We start from the raw sequence: 21647 nt of genomic DNA on the forward strand, positions 1-21647 counted from the left end.
ATTTAAATATTTTCTCTTAATTTTCAATAATTAATAAAGAAACGAATTTTGAGGGAAAGGCTGGAAAATATTTGTACAGAACTGGAACACGTTTGACACCTGAAAAGACACGAGATACGGCAATATCACATGCTTTCCTCCATTTTATTTCGTGTTTTCGCCCTCCAAGTTTTAAGTACCCGTGTAAATTTGCCCCGAAAGAGGGAAGGCACGTGTATACACATACCTTGTCACATTTTCTAACGACGTTAGCTCGCGTGTAAACGGGCCTTGAGCAAACACCGACCGTCAAACAGTCGCAGCTAGCCACGAAACTGTTGTACGATGAGCCAAACACAGTGTTCGTTTCCTTTACGTTTCGGCTCCGTTTCCAATTATTAATTTTGTCCGATTATCGCGGAAGGAACCATCAGCATAATTAATTACCTTCCTCTTCTGGTAATAATAATTATGGAAATAATGGTGTTTGTTGGAAAATTCAGTTTTTTTTTCAGTGTAATAAATTTTATTGTAAAATTCAAATTAAAATATTTCCTAAAATACTTTACGATATTATCAATAATTTTTTAAATATTCCGATGGATCTGTATAAATTATATAATCGATCCTGAAAAACGAAGCGTACAAGACTCGAGCTTGAAAAATGAATTTAGATAAAAAAGGGAAAAAGGAAAAGTCATTTTTCTGATTAATTCGAGCGTGTTGAAGAAACGCACGGAACACGTGGCATGACTCGAAAATTCCAGACGACTGTCTTCCCACGCGTATATCTTAACCCTTATCCGTATCGAACCTCTTTGCCTTCAACCCTTTGCTCCCCGGGATCCCTCGGGCATTCCCGTAAAATCTACATACGAAAAGGAGGAGTGCTTTCCCATGTCCCTATCTCGCGGACACCAGCCGGCCCATCCATCCGAAGAAACCTAATCTCTTCACCCTGTGTGTGCAGAGGGAAATTCCATAGGTTAGTCACGTGATATTCAAATCCTTACATCACGAAAGACGTTGAAAGAAGTTGACGTTTTCTCTTCTGCTATCTCACTTTATTTTTCTTTGTATACTGTTAAACCTTGATCTCGAATCTCATTGAAGAGAGAAATAGGGGAGGAAAAGTAGAATTGAAATGAATATTTCTATAATTTTAAAAAAAAATTATATCGATACGTGTTGGTTACAAAATCACAATATTACACTTGAAATATCAATCTTTCCTCCCAATTATATTCAAATCATCTTCTAATTAACTTCATTTTTTTCTTCTTGCAACTAAAATCTTTTTAATTTTCTAATTCTAAGCATTGGTGCGTCGTTGAAATGATATCGTTCGCGCTAGAAAGAGAGAAAAAAGTTAGTGGGAGAGAAAAAGGAAATTAGGAATGAAATCGACAAAGTTTGGGCGCGATACATCTGCATGCAGATGCATCTCATACCGTTCTCACGTTACTCAGGTGGCGAGTGACTTTCCGAATAAATTACCACCGCGAGAATCGAGAGTCCCTGAAACATTTATAGACACCCTGTTGTGTATACACGGGCACACACCACGGGGGTATAATGGGCCTACCTGGTCCTCCTCTCAACCCCTTTTCCGCCTCTTTGCTCCGCCGGCTGCACGAGCACGGACCCCCACTTTATGCTCGTTACGCCATTATTTCCCCGAGTCAGTTTATTACCATCGACCTGTGTCATCCTTTATGCAGAATAATTTGATATCCCGTGCTTCAAAGAGTAGGTATAACGCCGCCCTTTATAACGTGTTTTGCTCTTTGCTTCTTGCCCCGCGCCGACAACTTCCCCGTTCCGCGTTTCCGTTTTTGAAATCGATCCGCGAAAATTGTTGTAATAATTTACAACATCTCGTTACTCGTGTCGTCATCCGCAGCATATACTTTTTTTTATTACACATTATTAATTTTTACAGTTGTAGATAATTCTTTTCCATCTTCGAAGAATTGATAATTCGTTCACGCGATTTATAAGAAATAGTGTACGTGAAAAATTCGATTAATAAATTTACTGTAATAAAAATTATATATTTCACGAATTCTCAAATAAAAACTGTATCCAAAAAAAAGAAAGGGTTATACCTCTTACGTCTTATTACAATCTACTGGCTAGTTGAACGGAGAGATAGAACAAGAAGGAGAGGAAATCAAGGTCGGGTACAAGTAACAACTCGTCGCTGGTGTATCTGAATGGCGCGGCCCTGGGTACAAACGACTTCTCGTTGTTCGGCAAAACAGAAATTACCACGGTTAGGCGAGGAAGGACAGTGGGAAGATGAGGACACGAAGATTCCATTAAGGGGTAACCGGCGGTAATGAATGGAAGACACCCCCTCTGAGACCTCCAACCCCTGGATTTCTCGTTCACTTCCCTCCCTCTCTCCCTCTCTCTCTCTCTCTCTCTCTCCCTCTCCCCCACTCCAGATATCTTCGTTCGAATTTCTTCCTCCCTCTCATCCCTCTCTCTCTCTCTCTCTCTCTTTCCATCTCGGTCGTGGCCACGTGGCCTCGTGCTTGGACTTGTGCCCCCCTTTCCCTCGTCTCGCCGCTTTTACTACGCGAGCGGGGCGTAATTTTCCTCTCGGTAAAAAATACTCTCGTTTAACTTTTCCCCGCTCATTATTCCTTGCCGCCCTGACCTAACCCGACCTGACCCCGAAGGCGGTTTTCTTTAATAACCGGGGAAGAAGGGAGTACTCTCGATCCGCGCGACGAGGATGGAGGAACAAGAAGGAGATCGGGAGTTGAATGGGTTCGAGAGAGAGGGAGGGAGATAGAGAGGGTAGGCGGTAGGGTAGAGAGCGACGCCAAGGGCAATCCTTGGATGCTAATTTGTAACTGGGCTACTTCCGGGACAGTGGTTCCCCGTCACGCGAAACTTTATCTCCCAACCACTTGGACTTTTGGTCTTGGACTTGTTTGGGGGAGAAGTGGGGATTTCCTCGATCCTACTTGTTTCGGAGAAAGAATCGAGAAAGTTTTTTTCCGAGTTTTGAAAGGTTTTGCGATCGATGAGTTTGAAGAAATTTTGGGAGAGGCAAATGGAGGAAATTATCATTTTCGGTATTATAAAATTATCAAAAATTGGATCGAACAATTATTTATTCTTGTATTATTTTGTTAGAGCGATTAATTTTGGTTTAAAAATTAATTAATCCCATGTTTGAAAGAAGATTCAACTAGATCTTCAACTAGGATTGAGGTTAAGGTTTGCAGAAGGAGGAAATGGAATGTTGTGAATGGGATTAGTTGGCGATGAAGAGGACATTTCTCGTGGAGAGAGAGGTGTGTAAGAGGATCGTTAATAAGATGGCGGTATAATCCGAAGGATGAGCACCTTGAAAGATCCTGGCGTGGCGTGGAGGGGGATGGTTTTCCTTGCATCGGCAATTAGCCTCATCCCCCTGGATACCCTTCGTTCTATCCTGCCGGTTATAGCGACCAACCCCGTCCATAGCATTTAATTACCTTGCCAATCCCAGGCTAACAGCCTCGGGGCCAAGGTCACGAGCCATTCAACTCTCCGTATTCCTCAGCCCACGGGGCACACTGACCGAATTTACCCTTAAGCCCCGCTTCCGAGTTTCGATTATTTCTCGCTGCTTTATCACCGAGCTCCTTCGTTATATTCCGACCTTCACTTCCTAATTCCTCGCTCCAATTCTCTGAAAAACTTAGCTACAAGCTTTTCAGATATTATTTTTCAATCTTTTTCTTTTTCTTGTTTTATTTATATCTGTATTTTCTATAATTAATGTGACTTTCTTTTTTCTTTTAATAGCAAATGATATTATTGAAATAATTATTTCGTAAATGTTATTTCAAATTTGTCTTTTGTCATCAATTAACTTGAACTGAAAATAAGGATTTGGCAGATTTTTTATTAGATTTTATTAGGACAGTATTTTTACAATTATTATCATTCATATTCAAAATTTATTTCTTTAAATAAAAATCAACCAAGGACTCAATTTACCAAATATCAACCTTTCTTCCACTCATCAATAAAATCTATAACTTTCTTATCTTTTATTTTTTCAATAAATTCCATCTTAATCCTCGTTTCTCACTTTATGTCAAGCAAGAAGCAGGATCGATCGATGGATCATAAACGAAAAAGTGAAGAGAGCTCGATATCAGATTTTTTTCCTTCTTCAATGAAATTGGCAACGATCAGGACGATGAAAAGACGCGTACACCGTTCGTCTCTTTTTCGCCATTGAAGGATCGCGTGCACGGCCGCCATAATCTATAAAATAAATCACCGTAGGCCTCGATCCTTTTATGGGTTATGGAGGATAGCGCTTTCTCTCCTTCCTCCTCCTCTGCCCAACCCTGTGAACGTCCCTCGATCCCTCCTCCCCCTCCTCCCTTTTTTTATTTATTCTCTAGTCGAGGCTCTAACGAACGAGATGCTGGCCATTGTACGGCCACGCGACATCCTTTTTTACGATCGATTTGCAGAGACGCCATTTTCGCTTATACCAGCCAACCTTGCAATCCCATAAATCAGCCACCCTTCTTTCTCCGCCTCCCTTCCGCCCCCGTAACCCCGTCGATTCTTCGCGTACGATCACATCAGTCTATATCCAACCCCGGCTACCCTCTCTCTTCTCCTCTGCTCGCCTCTTTTTCGCTCATTTTACAGAAATAACGCTGTAGACAGCGATATTTCTTAGGTTCGAGGAGGAAACTTTTTTTAGGGTGAGCCATCCCACGAAGGGTAATTTATTCGTCGGTATTGTTTTCGCCGGTGGATCTATTTAAGACGATCCGATTTCCGTCGAATATTCTCGTTAAAGGCGAAGACATCTTACTTCTTGCTGTTCTTTGAAATTTTTCTAATAGATAATAGAATAATATTATTGAGGTGTTTTTCTTTGCGTGGATGTGGAAAAATTCATCATCAACAAGCCAAATCTCTTCGAATAACCTAAACGAACGAAATTCCAACCAAAAATTAAAACTCGATTTTAAATAAAAAAACAAAACATCACAAGAAAAATAAAACCATTATGCATTTTAATTATAAAGAACAATATTAACAGACAGAACGGAAACGGGTAAAGAAAGAAGAAGAAAAAGAGGAAGAGGAAGAAATGCACGCAGAATCGACGTACGTACCCTCATGCACGCTGCTTACGTGGGTGAGACGGGGGGTGGTACGAGATAGGAGAGTAGGTGGTGGAATACGTGCGTGGAGGCGCGCACACACGCAGAGGAGGGGGTGGACCGGGTGCACCCCGGGCGCCCCCGAGCTGCGCAGAAGTTCCTTCCTTCCGCTTGATCGACATCGATTCCAAGATGGCGGCGGTGGAGTGGCAGCGGTGCGCCCACGGCATACATATCGGCCCATTCTAGCAGCCACCCCGCCCTTACAGGGGGGGTAGCCCTGTTCGCTTTCACGGCCCACCCCCTTTTCCGCCACCGTTTCTCCTCTCCTCTCCTTCCTTCCTTTCCTTTCCTTTCCTTTCTTTCTTTCTTCCTTCTTTTCTTTCTTCCTCTCTTTCTTCCTCTTTCGCTCGTCCATCGAACCGATGCGATGGGGTGAGTTCTCTCGTTCCTGGGGACGGCGCGGGGGGGTGAGAGGCGGAGAAACAGGAGCCGTAGTCGGCTCACGAGATGTCCGGGCCGATATCGGAATCGCATTAGGACGCCGCGCCACTTTCGCCCCCGGGAACGCCGAACCAATCCCTCCACCACCTCCTACCGCTTCCCCGTCTCTCGCCTCCTCTCTTTCCTTCCTTCGCTCGCTCGCTCGCTCGCTCGCTTGATCTTTCCCTATCCCGGTTCCTTCGTTTTCCACCTCTTTTTTGTTATTTCTTCTCATTTTTTTCCTCCCTCTTTCAACCTTCCTGCTCTTTTCTCGGCCTCCATTTCCAGGAGATCCTGAAATATTCGAGAGGAGATTTCGCCCGAGACCACGCCTGTCCATGATTTTTCGCGCGAGACGATTCGACCATGGAAATTTTGGAAGGAGATTTTCGATTTTTCTTTCGATCTTGTCCTTTCTCGAGATCTTTAAAGGAGGGGTGGGTCCTTTTGAAATTGAAGATTGACATTGGTTTTCAATTTCACGTATTTTTGTGTATTAGGAAGAGAAGTTTTGGATTTTTGTTAAGATTTGGGGGGTGACTTTTTCTAAATTTTGTTAAATAAGAATTAGTATGGAATATTGTTATAAATTTGATGATATACGTAGGATGTGATTTAGAATTGAATAACTTTCTTCATTTATATAATAAATATATATTTATGCATTTATGAGAGGAATATACGTAAACAATGAATTTGCATAAATATTCAGAATCCATTTATAATCTCTTACAACTTTCTTAAATCAACAATCATTTATACTTTATTATACATTCCATGATCAATCTTTACTCGATCATGATTATATCCTCGATATGATTTTTATAAGATTTATAAGAGATTTTTATTTCCAACGTAAGTTTCTGAAAAATTATTAAAAAAAAAAAAAAAAAGAAGAAAGGAACAAAGTGTCTACCCTGCCTCGATCCAACGTCCTGACCCAGACCCAGCTCGAAAACTATTACGTTTACCTTGCGTATCGAGCACGTAGCGGCGCTTGGTCGCCGATAAGAGTTCCACTTGCAGCGAATAATTAGGAAATCCGGTGTATTCGCGCTCTGAAATAAACGTCCGTTCCGCAAACAATCTTATCGACACGGTCCACGCGGCTCGTTAAGGAGTCTCGCCGTAGAATTTCGTATGCTCACGGAGTGTAAGGACTGTACCAAGTTCTATTAAGACGAGCAAGAGAATTTCTTAACTTCAAATCTTGATAAAAGGAACAAGAAGAGAAGGAAGAAGTTAAAAGTTATTATTTTATTTGTAGATTTATTCCATAACAAAAATACATATAATAAATTAAACTTTTAAAATTAAATTTTCTCGAATCTTCTGAAAAATTAACGAGTGAAATGAAATAAAACACATCTTTCTTTAAAACTTACTTATATAAAGTGTACAAAATCCATTCATTCATATCTTTTGCAAATAATATAATTTACATTCGTTCAAATATAATCATAATTCCATTTCCTTCTACCTATATTAACAACTACGTAACACAACTCAACCACTTTTCCCATTCTCTCCATATTCTTGTCACTTCTTCACTGGGTCCCAAGAAAAAGAAGAAGAAAAGAAAAGAAACGACAACGAAGATCGACTCGGAAATCCGATTTACAACGACTTCGAAAACTTCCGTTTCCCATAGTTATAAGCATTGTGCTCCTCCTTGCTCTTCCTTCCTTCACCCCTTTTCCCGCGTTTACATTTTCCCCTCCCCCCAACGAAATTCCGCGTCGAAGAACGATGTACGAGCCGGTGAAAAATTCGCCCGTGCCCCGCCGCGCCGTTAATCCCTGAAATAATGGCACGGGCCACGCTCGATAAATCCGGAAAACGTGGCTGGTACACTCGCGGCAGTACGTCCCGCAGGAGGAGGGACCTAGCGCCGGTTATATTTTTCCTAGGGACCGATGGTGCACGCGTGCGTGTTCCGTACGTGTGCCGCGTCTACGGAACGAGAAGAAGCTGGATGGGATATACGAGGGGAGGAAGGGGAGGAGGAGGGTTGGAGGGGAAGAGGAGGAGGAGGAGGAGGCCTCGTCGCCACCCATACAACGAAGAACGTGGACGTGGAAAGAAGCGAAGATTGATTTGCCGGCCGCGTACCTCGCCGATACGCGTTTTATTCGTTCCTCCTGCTATTTTCCTCCACTACCCCTCCTCTCCTCTCCTCTATCCTCTACCCCCAGGGATGTATACCTGAACCGTGCGTTTTTCCACGGGTGGGGAAGAGGAGGAGGGGATCGAAGGGATGGAAGTTTCTTGGAAAAAGGGAGCCAGGATAATCGTGTAAAGCTACACCTGAGGGTACTTTGAAACGGAAACAAATTTCCGCGTGGTGGTTCCTCCTTTTCGGAGGAGGAGCGGTTCGAATATTTCTCGATGGTTTTGGTTTTGGGTCTCGTTTTTTTTTTTATTGGGGGGAGGAGGATCGATGAGAAAAGTAAAGAGGAATTTTTGATATCTTTAAGAGTTGAGTTGGAGCGAGTGATATTAGGGATTCGACGAATATTTCAAGGGATGTGTTGATTTAAAATTTTATTCGTTTTTATCTAGCGTTTTTGTAATTCTTTTAGATTGTTTTAGATTGTCTCAATTACTCATTCAGCGTTTCAATTTTGAGATAAAAAGAAACTGGTTAAAAACTTGAAATAACCTAACCATAATCTAACCATTCGTTATTCGATTCTTTTGTTTTGATTTGCAAAATTATTACAACGTTAATAATTCACGAGATAATTTGCATAAAAATCGTTGACAAATCGTTCGATTTCGGTATGAAACTTGACTCGTAACGAATTAATTCGCGAAATATCGCATCTATTATTGATCCGCAAAAAATTCGTAAAAATCGAGGGAGAACGATGATCCTTGTTCGGGAATATTATTGACGCAAAATTGAATATTCTGTCGATAATGAGAGAGAGGATAGGAGGAACACGCGGGACGCTTACAAGAAATCGACCCTCGAAATTATTGTTGGCGGGATGGGTGGGAAGATGGAGGTGGGCCGAATTTCCACGCGTCATTACACGATGATCGAGTCATGAAAATCGCCGGCTCGACCGGCGATTATTCAAACGAAACCTCTAACAAGATTCCCGCCAATCAGCCTCCGTAATGATCCTCGACCGTCAAAGAAGAGATCCTTCCCCCCTCCCACCCCGCTCGAAACGATCTACCGGGAATAAAAGGGAGGGAAAGGGTTCTTTCGCCGTCTTTTCGCCCTACGAGTGGAAAATCACGTTTCTCCCTTCGAATGTTTGAGCTTTAACGTCCCGCTTTCAAGTCAAGGAAATTTTACGAAACGTCACGAAAATCCATTCGACCATTTCGTTTCTTTACGGGAAATCAATTTTTGATTCGAGCAATTTCATTTCTTTTTTCGGAAAAATAAATTAATTATATTGCTTGACTATTCGAATTAATATTTACTTTTGTATTCTTTACCCTTTGTCTCTCTAAAATTATATTAAAAATTTTATGTCACCGGACATAAATCGAGGAAATTATTTTCTCGTATAACGAACAAGATACGGGAGAGAAAACTTTTTATTACTATGAAACTTTCTATCTTATTAATTGCAGATCCCATACAAGTTCCTTAATTATCCAATATCACGATCAATTTCAAATGATCAAATATTTAATATTTTCATCACAGTCTGTTTCAAAAATATTCGACATAAAAAATTCCACCCTCCTAAAAATTTCCAATACATAACAACAAGAGGTCATTCACAATTAAATTTATTCGAATCATTCGGATCGAACGAATTCGTGTTCGATCGAAAAAAAAGAAAAAAATTCCACGCGTATATATCTCCTCTTCCATTTCCTCCCCGTTGGCCCCTCTCCTTTTCTCCTCGAGTTCTCCCCCCTCCACCGTCCGCGACTCTCACCCCTTTCCACCGATCGCAAATTTATTCCGTCGAGTAGGCGACGGCGTCGGGCGGAATCGCAGTACTTTATACTCGTCGAGAATCGATAGACAGCCGCGCACGGATATGGAAGCACTATATTTTCCCTCGTCGCGCCTCCCTCCCGCCCTCCCTCTTGTCAATAAAGCGAGCACTTTCCTGGCACGGAGTTTCATTATTTCTTTGCTCGCGCGGCAACGGCGACGACGACTTTCCAACCCCCTCGCTTCCTCCTCCCCGCCCATCCCTCTTCCTCAGGTGGCTACTTCGCGCCCCCCTTCCCGACCTTTTCGAGAAATAATTCCCTTCTGGAGAGAAGTTGGTTAGTAATGTTTCGTTGACCTACTACCGTGCAACCTGCTGTTGGACAAGGAAAATAATGAGGGAAATAATGTATCTGTGTTGCGAGGGATGGATGCGCTTTTGTGAAATGATTGCCGGCGAGTTGAAGTTGGAGGAGATGTTTTCCTTTGATGCGGATTGAGAGGCGGCCCTTGAGAGGAAACGGCGCTCGATAAAGGGTACTGTTTTGCGTGAGTAAAGGGAGGGGAGGGAGGCTTTGTTGCTCGCGGATCGAGCACAATGATCTCGGTTTCTTGCATCGAAACTATCGCGATCTGACGTGATACGTAGCTTTTACTATGCATTTTTGTAAGCTCGTTCCGTATTCATAAAGAATTTTTGTGATTATATACAGAGTGTTCAATGAAATTTAAACCAAAAAGATTCTAAAATCCATCGAGTTTTTGGAATACATTTTAAATAATAAGAGTTTCTCTCCTTCACGCGGTTCTTCTTCCAAAAAAAAAAAAAAAAAAAGGGAGAGTTCACCGTGGAGAAACCGCTGTTCCAAAACACGCGCTCGCCATCCATTACCCGAAACCGTGAAAAAGAGCTGCTCAAAGATCCTCCAACCCCCGTTTCAAAAACCGCAAATTCTCAAGATCCTCCATCCTACCTGTTTCGCCCTTCGCTGCACCACCACTTTCGAACAAAAAGTCGAATCTTCCAGGCTGGGTAAGATTTTTCGAGACTGGCCCGGACCAAGGTACAAGGCCTGAGGGTGGAAACCGAAACCAACCTCTTTTCGTTGCAACCTCTTGCCATCTTTCAGCCTCAGTTCGTCCGGAGGGAAAGGAGGGGGTGGACTGAGACTGGCGGTTGGACCGATGGTGGTTGTCGCCCCCTGCCCCCTCCCGTAGGCTAGGGGGAGGGAAGTTGGAGAAAGATTTGGAAGAAGGTGGTGGCGAGGAGGTGGGGAGTCGGAATCAAAGGAGTCAAAAGAGCTTTTCCAGGCTTCTCCCTCGGCCGGCCAGATTGAACTTCTTTTCCGCCCAGGAGTTTTCCTATTACTCCGAATTTCAAGCCGCACACATTCACGCACAGTGCACAGTGGGTGATGGTTGTGGACGCGTGCGGCTGAAAAGTTCGCCAAACCGTGTTACCCAGGGGGGAGGAAGGGAGGAGGGGTGGTTCGCCGGCTGCGTATCGCGGAGGAAATTTCTTTTCATCGACGAACCGCCTACGCTGGCGGAGAGATTGAATTTATTAGAAATGCCGCATCACGGGCTGCGAGTGAGAGATCATTCCTCGAGGAAGGAGGAACGATTGTTTCCATTTGGGAAGAAAATTATCGTTTGCCATTAGCAAGCCATTTGAACAGGTTTCTGAATTTCTCTATGGATTAAAGTAATTTGTAAATAAATAACGATAATGGGTCAAATTTGTTAGATTTTTTTTTTAAACTTGAAGTAATGAGGAATGAAAAGACTCGTTGCAAATATTACAACAGTGAAAATTTGAATCGTGTAGATTGTGTGTGAACAGATAATAGATCGATTTTTGGATTTTTGGAAATAAAAATTTCGCACGGATGTAGGAATAGTCAAGCTTATTGTTTTTAGCAAGAGAGAAAGAGAGAGAGAGAAGTTATGTATCTCTGAATTGAAACTATTCATCGGTACATTTCATGCGAAATTCTTTATTAAAAGAAATGCCAGCGGAGCTTATCAAACTTGAATCAATTTAAACTTTTTAAAGAGCTAAGTAAAAACTTCCTGGAAATGTATTTTCCAAGTCGAGGAAACCTTTATGCAATCTTTTTTTTTTTTTTTAATCCATATAGAAAGTTTTCAAAATTTGAAAAAAAAATTTAAATCGTATCTTTGGATAATTTTGATAAATCTCCATCATAACCGTAACATGTATAAAGAATTTACAAATCGACCGTTTTCTTAATATCGATATATTCGTTGGAAACGAATTATTGTAAAATTTCTCACGTTTATTATAAAAATTGGACGTTTAGTTAAACGATCCTCGCGTTTAAAGAATTATAAGGGAGGACAAGACGGGTGAATGAAGGAAGTTGAACGTTGAGGGCGTCTCATTAGTACCTCCACTTTAAAGCGACGTTTTATCACCCCTCCGACCTCTCTCACCCTTGACTGAGCCGCCTAAGTAAAAATCAATAATTCCTTTATCGTACAAATTAACGTTAAGCATATTCCACCCTCGTATACAGGCCTCTACCAACCAACGTTACACCGTTTCCTGCCTTACCGTATCCTGCATAACATCATCGGCTGCGTCCCTGCAAGTCTTGACAGTGCCTCCGACTTTTCCTCCCTTCGACTCTTCCTCTTCTCGATTCTTAGAAGAAACATATATATATATAAAGAGAGAGAAAAATAAAAAATTTTCTCAACGAGACGTTGAGGAAAAATTCACAATGGAAAGGAATTAAAAAATTTTTATTTATATTCGATCAACAATTCTCGAGGATTATATCTTTTTTACGTTAAAGAGAGAAATTAAACGTTGAGAAATGAAAGAAATAGAATTAAAGTAGAATTAAATCCAGTTTTAAAATTTTTTATCACTATTTTATCAAATTACAAACAAAATCTGAAACAATAACGTGTAAAAGATCGTCGAGAAAATTTATCGATCCATTAATTCTTGAAATATTAAAATAACAATGGGGGGGAAAATCTTTGCCCGTTTCTTCAACTACATAGTCATTCTGCATCATATCCCGTTTCATAATTTACGACGCATGCACGAAACGTTAACTCTCCTTTCTAAATAGAAGCGGCGCTGTTCAAACGGCTTGGAAACTATTCAATTTCACCGGGAGGGAAAGGGGGAAAGGGGGATATCTTAATCTCGGAATGCACGAAATCGTATTTCTTTCCTTGGTTAAAAAATTACGTGGCTCGCGTTATCGGCTTGTTAATTCCGATAAGCGTTACTCTTCTTTATCGTCCGCCATTATGGCGAACGATAGCGGCGCAGAGGTGGTCTCTCGGCCGCGAACCGGCCAAGGGGGTGAAAGATTAACCAAATAAATATGACATCGTCTCGAGGTTCACATTCACCTCCCCTCTTGTTGCTTCACGCTCCACGCGATAACAAAGCGTTCGCCATCAATTAACCACTGTGCTCTGAAATTATTTAACGGCCCTCGTTCAACCAACGCACGCAAACCGCTGACACCAACTGATCGCTCTAATTTCCGCGCCTGTGTATCAATTTATGAAATTCCCGCGTGTTTTAACCGGCTCGTTTGCCCTATCAAAGAGTTCAAAGATAGTCCTAATTTTAATACCATTATTCGAAAGACTAAGCAGATTAAGAAAGAAGATTCTAGAATGTTAGAAAGATAGAGATTTCATCGAGTAAGTGTATTTATATACTTATTTGTTTCAATTTTCCAGATTCGAAATCGAATTCGATAGATAAACTTGCGTTCAAATTCAAATCTAAGCGATAAAAAAAGAAATTGTTTTACCATTAATTCTTCTTGCAAATTCATCAATTAACCTCTATCCACGATAATTCCAATTCCTATTTCGAGTGAAGAAAAAGAAAAAGAAAAAAAGAAACGTAAGCCACGCTAATGCATTTAAGAAGATTCTAGAATGTTAGAAAGATAGAGATTTCATCGAGTAAGTGTACTTATATACTTATTTGTTTCAATTTTCCAAATTCGAAATCGAATTCGATAAATAAACTCAAATCTAAGCGATAAAAAAAGAAATTGTTTTACCATTAATTCTTCTTGCAAATTCATCGATTAACCTCTATCCACGATAACTCCAATTCCTATTTCGAAAAAGAAAAAGAAAAAAAGAAACGCAAGCCGCGCTAATGCATTTAAGAAGATTAAGAAAGAAGATTCTAGAATGTTAGAAAGATTAAAGATAGAGATTTCATCGAGTAAGTGTACTTATATACTTATTTGTTTCAATTTTCCAGATTCGAAATCGAATTCGATAGATAAATTCGCAACTTCAAACTCAAATCTAAGCGATAAAAAAAGAAATTGTTTTACCATTAATTCTTCTTGCAAATTCATCGATTAACCTCTATCCACGATAACTCCAATTCCTATTTCGAAAAAGAAAAAGAAAAAAAGAAACGCTAATGCATGCATCCGCGCGCTCATTTTTCACCGCGAACACGGATCTCGTGCAAACGGTCTCGTACCCTCTCGTACCCCCTCGGCGTCCTCGGTATTATCGCGGTAATCACCGAGCCGGGCAAATTAATTTGTCCGTGTCGGGCGTATAATTAGATGGCGAACGAAAACCGGGACACGCGTTCGATTCATTAAGTCGATCGTAATGTTGATCGACGAGGAACGGATATCCAGCATTATGCCCGTATTATCGAGCTTATTTCACCGTGGATTTCAGTGTGGACTGAGGAGGGGGGGAGGGGGGAGGCGGCCACGTCCGGCCACGTAAAATTCCACCCACTCGTCACGGGCTGACGAATAACACGAGATGCAGGACGATAACCGTTTTAACTGCCGACTAACACACTACGAGCGAGCGAGTGGATTATCGGGGCCTTATCGGCCGACATTACGGGCCCTCGACGTGGAGAAAACGAATGGCCCACCCTGCCATAATGCGATCCTGTTAACCGTGCCGTGTACACACAAGGATATGGATGTTGCCGCGTGTAGTAGATTAGGATAACGAACCCTCGCAAGGTTCCACCAGGTTCTTCAACCCCCTCCCCGAATAACGTGCTCGTTTTCTTTTTCTTTTTTCTTTCTCCTCCTCGTTTTCACGCGCGTAGCATTGTTAATTTCGATTCAATGAATTTGTAATTGGATCGGATATTGGATCTTTCTCTAATATTAAATTTATTTACAAACTTGTCTTTAAGTTAACAGTTTCTCGAGACACGATCTCCTTTTACACGAATAATTTATCACATAATATTCCATCGTGTACGATTCAAATTATCCTCTTCGAAATATTCCTCCCTCTCTAATTTATAGAAAATAATCCGTACAAAATTTATAAACTAAAACAAGATACGAATCTTTTGTTCCAGGTAAGACGGCGCATCCCTCATCGAATCGGTCGGCTAAATTCGCCGATCTGGCAAAGTGTCGCGGGTGTCTATTCCCCGTGACCTTGACTTGGCGGCTAAGAGGTTTACCCTGGTAAACCCCGGTATCTCGGGATACCACTCGGGGGTGGTCTCGGTCGTAGGGATTAAGACAGGGTTGTTCGACGGGACGACAGAGGGCTGCTGGGATCGGCCCTGGTGGACGGGAGGAGCGGGGAGGGGATGCAAAGGGGAGGAGGGGGGCGAGACGCCGAGAGAAAGGGAAAAGAGACTGCACCCGTATAATTGATTGAGTCTAATGAGTTAAAGGGGATGGCTGGCGGTGGTGGAATTAAAGAGTTCTGGGTCATGGAGGCGACAACCGACCAGTTCCCCAGGAGGGAGACTTAGACTATACCTCTGCCTCCTCCTGCTTCCTTCGCCTCGCCACGAGGGCGCTGATTGTAAATTAGTTAAAGGAGATGGTTCATTAGAATCAGCTGATCCTTGCCTTTTAACAGATTCTTGGGGATGATGAGCGGTTGATGAAAGGTTATCTGTACTTGGAATCCATATTACAATTTTAACGAACCTTTATGCAATCTTTATACTTTTCACAAAAGATGTATCAAATTTTCAACACGATTCAAATCGTTCGTGGAAATTCAAAATTGTGGATATTCAATCCTTCAGCTCGATCTTTCTTAATCGAGATTACGATTCCTCGATTCGCGAACAAAAATTATCAAAAATGTACGCTCGGATCCGCGCGCAATCTCATTTCATCCCCGCGATATTACTTTTCGGTCGTCGCGAAACAGTATCTCGAGGACGTGTCTCTCGGTCGCTTTTCAATTTGCTTGCTTGCGGGAGAGGGAGGGAAGGTGGGAGGCCGCGGAACGCGCGGAAGGAAGGAAGTGTCCTCCTTCATCGGGGAGAAAGGGGAGGAGCGCGCGAGGAGCGTCTTCTCTCCACATCCCCCAAGGGAAATTATTGACAGTCAGCGAAGGAAATGACGTCGTAAATACCACGTCGGTGGCGCACCCCCTCGAACCCGCTCGTTTCTTTTCGCCGACCTTAAACCTCCCCCTCCTATTGCCAGGCGCCACCTTCTTGCGCTGCTTCTTCTCGCTTAATCCCCCTTTGTTCCCTTCGCGCCTTCGCGTCTTCCTGCACGTTTCTACAATTAATTCGATTAATTCGATTTTCCTTCTTTTGTTCCAATCGTTATTTTTTTATTCATTTATTTTGAGACGATGTATCGTTTTCTCGTGAAAATGGAGTGGTTGGAAAAGGGTTTCTTCGAATGTAGATTGTGAAAGGAATGAATGATCGTGGAATGTTTAAAGATTAGGGCGGTAGAAAGGGATAGGTTTATCCTTCTTCTTTTTTGAATTTAATATAAAATTTTTGAATAAACTGCATTTGGAGAGTTTCGATGGTGGATGAATTATTCCTTCGTTCTTGTTGAGCATATTTTCTACTTTTCTTCTTACTTTCTGTCTTTATTCAACTGTTTCGTTTCAATCTTTCGAAATGGAACGAGAGAAGGTTGAAACAGAGCAGCCTTTTAGAAACATTTTGACCAAAATGGAAGGTAGAAGTAGGTAGAACGAGGCCAAGAGAGTAGGATTAAAACATTCTTTGGAAACTTCTCATTACGTAAAATACCAGTCATTGAAACGTAAATTTGTGTTAGGATAATTGTAACAATTGCAGAAAATTGACAAGTTCTTTTGATAATCTTGATTAATCATAATCATTAAAAGTGTAAACTTTTTTAAAAAAATTCTCTTTAGAATTATAGAAGAAATAATAGAATAATAGAAGAATAATAGAAGAAAAACTTCAAGTAAACAATTACTCTGTAAATAAATATTTTTATTATCTCACATGTGTATTAAAAAGTAAGTAAATGATCGCTGTGGGGAATAAAAAGAAAAAATTTTGAAATTATTTTGGAACAAAGTTTAATCGAATTAAATTTCCTTTGATGAAAAATCTTTTTGCTAACCCCTTTCTTTACCAACAAATAATTTTGAACAAACAAAAGCGACGAATAAATAAATAAATAAATAAATAATTACTACCAAGGAGTCGATAACAATTTTGAAACTTACTTAAAAATGAATCAAAGATAGAAATAATAATATCTCAAATTGCACAATGATATACATTAGTCGTTCACGAGAGGAGTAGCGAGAAGAATACACTCTAAGTTCTCTGGAACACCACCACCTATGAAGTTTCAACGAGCACGCTCATTATTCGAGAATTCCTCGCATAATGTTTCCCAACTCTCTCGTCTTTTTCCCAAGGTGCTCCAAAAAATTCTTGCAAAAAAAGAAAAAAGAGAAAAAAAAGAAAAGAAAAAAAGGAGGGGAAAGAGATTCTTAACTGCATTCATTTAGCCGAGCGAAAGACCGTTTCAAAGGAGCAATGTCGCCCTACTTAAAACGCCCATTATTCCCGTTGAAATGAATATACCTGTGCCTGTGCTGTTTCCGGTTTCGTTTACGGAAACGACATGCGCGAGAAGGGACACAGGAATGAGGGGAAAAAAGAAAAAAAAAGAATCCTTTCGTTTGTCGCAACGTCGGCGAAAATGAAAGAGCAACATGTTATTTTTCGAACGATCCAACGGTGAAAGTGAATTAAACGCCATTTATTCGTTTCGAAGGTCGAATAATCTTTTTTTGCGGTCTCCAGGTCTTTCACGCACGTTTTTCGGATATTGCGTATTAAATGAAAACGAAATGCGGTTTCTCGTTCGCCATTTTTCTTCCTGCGAACGTCCTTGGAACGCGAAGGATAACAAGCTTTTACAATTACTTATTATTCTTATTATCTTTCAACGAGACAATTAGATGAATTTGAAAATGTGATTATATAGAGATTAATTTTATAATTTGAATTTAATTTAATTTAAATTTTTTAATTCTTAATAATTTAAATTTGTTTCTGAAGAAATGTGAAAGTTACCGATAAAAAAAAATTATTATATATTAAAATATCAATAAAAAGTTGCGTAAACGTCGATCAAATATTTTAAAGTGAAAAGTTTTCAATTTAAAATAATTTGACAAAAAATTTAACAAAAGAAGAGAGAAAAGGGAAGGTGTTCTCTCGCCAAAAAGTATTCTAAAACTCCGTAGCAAGGTTGATTATTCGGTAAAAGCCTCTCTGCCTAAAAACCGGGGCAAAACTTGGAAAATTCTTCTTTTCTTTTCGACGAAAAAACCCGATATGATTTAACGACGGCCAAAGAAGAAAGGTATTTTAACAGCTGAGATGTTGCGCCCCCCCTCGTGTTTTGCCGCGTTTTCGTTTAAAACGCGGATCCGGCTGGAGGAACAAACAATAAAGAGTCCTTTCGTTGTTTCCAGCGAAAGCCGCTCATCGTTACGGCCGTTTTAACGCTTTTTATCGTTCCCCTCCCCTCTCGCGCTTTCGTGAAAACTTTTAACGCGTTTCTCGCGGAACGATTTCGTGAAAGTGCAGTTATCGATGCAATTAATGATGATGCACCGTGCTCGAAGCGAGAAGAGAGGACAGATTTGAGATTTTTTTTTTTTTAATATTCTATGATTTCCAGGAACTTTTATCGTCAATTTGGAATTATTCGTTTCAGAAATATTTTCTCATTGGGGGATTAATTTTTTTGAAAATAATTATTTTCGATGTAGATATTTTTAAAACGAAGTGATTAGGGAAAAATTTGATATAGTTTTTAATTTGTCATCAAATTTTAATCAGATTTACCAGATATATTATAAATTTTGTACAGTTGATTATGAAATATATCGTTCAATTATTTTTAAACAGTAATAGGTTTATCCTATAATTTTCTTTCGTTAACATCAAAGAGCAATGTTTACTTTATAAATGCATGCTCCATCATGCTGCTACGAATAGTATCAAGTGAAGCTATTATTCTCTAAGTAAACTGTGAACAGTTGCAACGTAAACAAGCGCATGAGCTATTAGCATTAAACATTTAATATTTCCACGAATCATATTTCAGTTTGTGAAAACCTTGATTGCTTCGAAATTTACGTTTTGTTTTCCATTTATCCACGAACGTGCTCCGTACGCTTACCGAAACCAATTACGTATCTTCATCCTATTCCTGGACCACGTTCCTCCTCCCCTACTTCATTCCTCTACATCTATAAGAATTATATATCACTCTTTGAATCGATAATAAACAATAATATTAAATTAGAAATTTCTGAAAATTCTCTTTGATTTACAAAAATATATTACAGCATGTACATCTATTTTCAATTATTATTATTATCATTATATTTTAATTATCAATCTTCATTGTGAGTCATAATTTCTGAAACACAAAATATTTACGTTTGAACAATGATCAAATCCATCACACACGGTCTTCTAAATAAATACGAATTACTCTTATCTAAATTACTAAATTATTAATTATAATTATTATAATTATTATAATTATAATTATTACTAAATTATTCTTTATAAAAGAAAAAAAAAGAGAATGAACTAGTAAAATTTATAATTTATAATACACCATTGACATTTCCTTACTTACACGTTTCTTTCTTCAACGCAACAACAATAACAACAACAACACGAATTCTTCTCGCATTCACAATTACAATCCTCGTCTTAAAAATTCTCTCAAAAGAACGGCACCCTCTCTTAAAATTTCCTTATCTAAAAGGGGGAAAAAAAAAAAAGAAAAAAAGGAAAAGAAAAATTGCGAAACTCGTCCCCGTAATGTTTTCATCGGGATATTGCCGCAACCGATGCCACCCCCGTGGCGCATGGAGAAGGAACGCATTATTCGCGGAAACGATCCTTCCTTTCGCCTCGCGGCCACGAAGAAAAGGGGCGAGTTCTCCTCGGCGAGAAGAGGACGCGACGCGAGGAAAAACGGAGGAGGGAGAGGATTACGTGACGCCGTTGGCTGGACGAGGACGAGGGAATCGTTCTCTTCTCAACCTCGGGAAGACGAGGAGAGAAGAAAGAAGAGAAGGAGGAGGAGGAGGGATCCGCCGGCTAAGGGTAGTTATTATAATAAATTTGTCGGGGATTTAAGAAGCGGAAACAATTCAGAACTGCGAGTGACTCTAAGGATGTGCTTATCGTTGCTTTTATTCAAATGGGAGTGGAAGGCGACGAGCTGCGCCGGATGCGACCTGCATCTCTCGCTTTTTCCGCCGCTCCTTCTGTATTTTCTCCCGTCCCCGGCCCGGCAACCATGGAAAAATCGTTTCGAAAAGCGAGCCTTTCTGGAAAGGTGGAATGATTAGGAGTGATTTTTTTTTTATTTCTTGGATGGAACAATGGGAACGCGTTCGAATCGAGACGAATGAATTCTCTTTGATTCTTCTTGAAAGAGGTACTTTCGATTTCTTTTAACTTTTAACTATCAACAATATCGAAAGTATTATTATTATTAGATTCTTTATACATATTTTTAAATAATATCTTCTGCAAAAAGCAATTCGTTTTAAATCCTTATCTAAATCTAATTAATTTTCAAAAGTACCTTTTTTCTATCATTTCGATCAAATCCATCCTCCATTCTCGCCTCGTTGAAAATTCTTAATCTTGAAAGCAAAGAGGGTCCAAAGGGTTGGACTTGACTCCGATCAACGTATAATTAACGGACTTAAAACCGATAAACTTCGCCGCTTACAGGGCCATTATCCGCGCGTGCGTCCCGTCGATAAGCCGAGGATAACAAGCCCGGGAGGAAGCTCGCCCCCTAACCTTGTTTTTGATCGTCGCATTAACCACGTGCTCACGTGAGAATAAGGGCCAATGAAAAGCGTGGAGCGTTAAACTTTGAGCACCAAGGTTGGGGATAGAGGAGGGGGGGGGGAGGGTCACACGGAGGATGAGCGATCCCCGAGGACCACCGCGATCAACGCGCAATCCCGTTTACGAGTTTCTTCGGTCATTAACAACCACGGCGACGTAAAGGGGGTGAAGAAGGGTGGTTGTCAGAGATAAAAACGTGGGTCACAGGAGGAGGAGGAGAGAGAGAGGAGAGCGAAAAATCGTAACTGGAGGAAATTGTTTCGAAATTTCGACCTCCCCCTCCCCCCTCTCTTTTATTCTTCTCCTCATCGCGGCTGATATAGTTTAGGGCCGCAATAAACGTAGCTGGGGCCCCATCGATTTACGGCTTAATTAAACGCTGGCGCTGGATCCTCGCGAACAAGGGTCCTCGAACGAGAAATCGTCGAAACGGCGCTGCTTCCTTAAAGTTCTTTAAATACGAGCCACTGGCCGCCCAGACCACGTTTACGGCCGAATTCCTTTCCTTTCCTTTTCTTTTCTTTTTTCTCTATCCTCGAAGAATGCGTGTTCACATTTCGGTAGCGTGATGGAAGGGATATCTTTTTTCTTCTCTTTAGCGAATTTTAACGAAATTGGAGTTATTATGTTCGAAATTGATAATAAATCCTTCTTACGAGCCATGATTATTTTGTAACTGCACAAATATATGAAAAATCGACATATTCCAGAAATTAATTATCATCTATAAGTATGATTTATTTTTAATATTGTTATTTTTAATAATATCAAAAGATGTACAATTCCATCTGAAAAAGAATAAGATTGATTTTTATGTTTTCCCTATATTTCCAAAATATTATGTGATTTCTATCTTCTGTCTAAAATTCAATTTTATCGAATTATCAGAATTTTTTTCTGCAAAGGATGAGGAAAGAATCTCCGAGGAATCGAACATTTTGTTTTTCGAACAATCAGAATTTTTTTC

General features: G+C 40.4%; 1 protein-coding gene and 1 long non-coding RNA gene across 3 annotated transcripts in view; both read left to right on the plus strand.

Moving 5' to 3' along the window:
• Positions 1-16679, plus strand: part of LOC102656511 — a 60674-nt gene extending 43995 nt beyond the window's left edge. The window contains exon 3 of the long non-coding RNA XR_001703664.2: positions 14879-16679. This is a non-coding gene — a long non-coding RNA (uncharacterized LOC102656511). The remainder of the gene's footprint in view (positions 1-14878) is intronic.
• Positions 1-21647, plus strand: part of LOC725329 (UPF0489 protein C5orf22 homolog) — a 788097-nt gene that overhangs the window by 225477 nt on the left and 540973 nt on the right. The window lies entirely within an intron of this gene.

The sequence above is a fragment of the Apis mellifera genome, linkage group LG7 (genome assembly GCF_003254395.2).
Source record: "Apis mellifera strain DH4 linkage group LG7, Amel_HAv3.1, whole genome shotgun sequence".
Taxonomy (NCBI): Eukaryota; Metazoa; Arthropoda; class Insecta; order Hymenoptera; family Apidae; genus Apis; species Apis mellifera.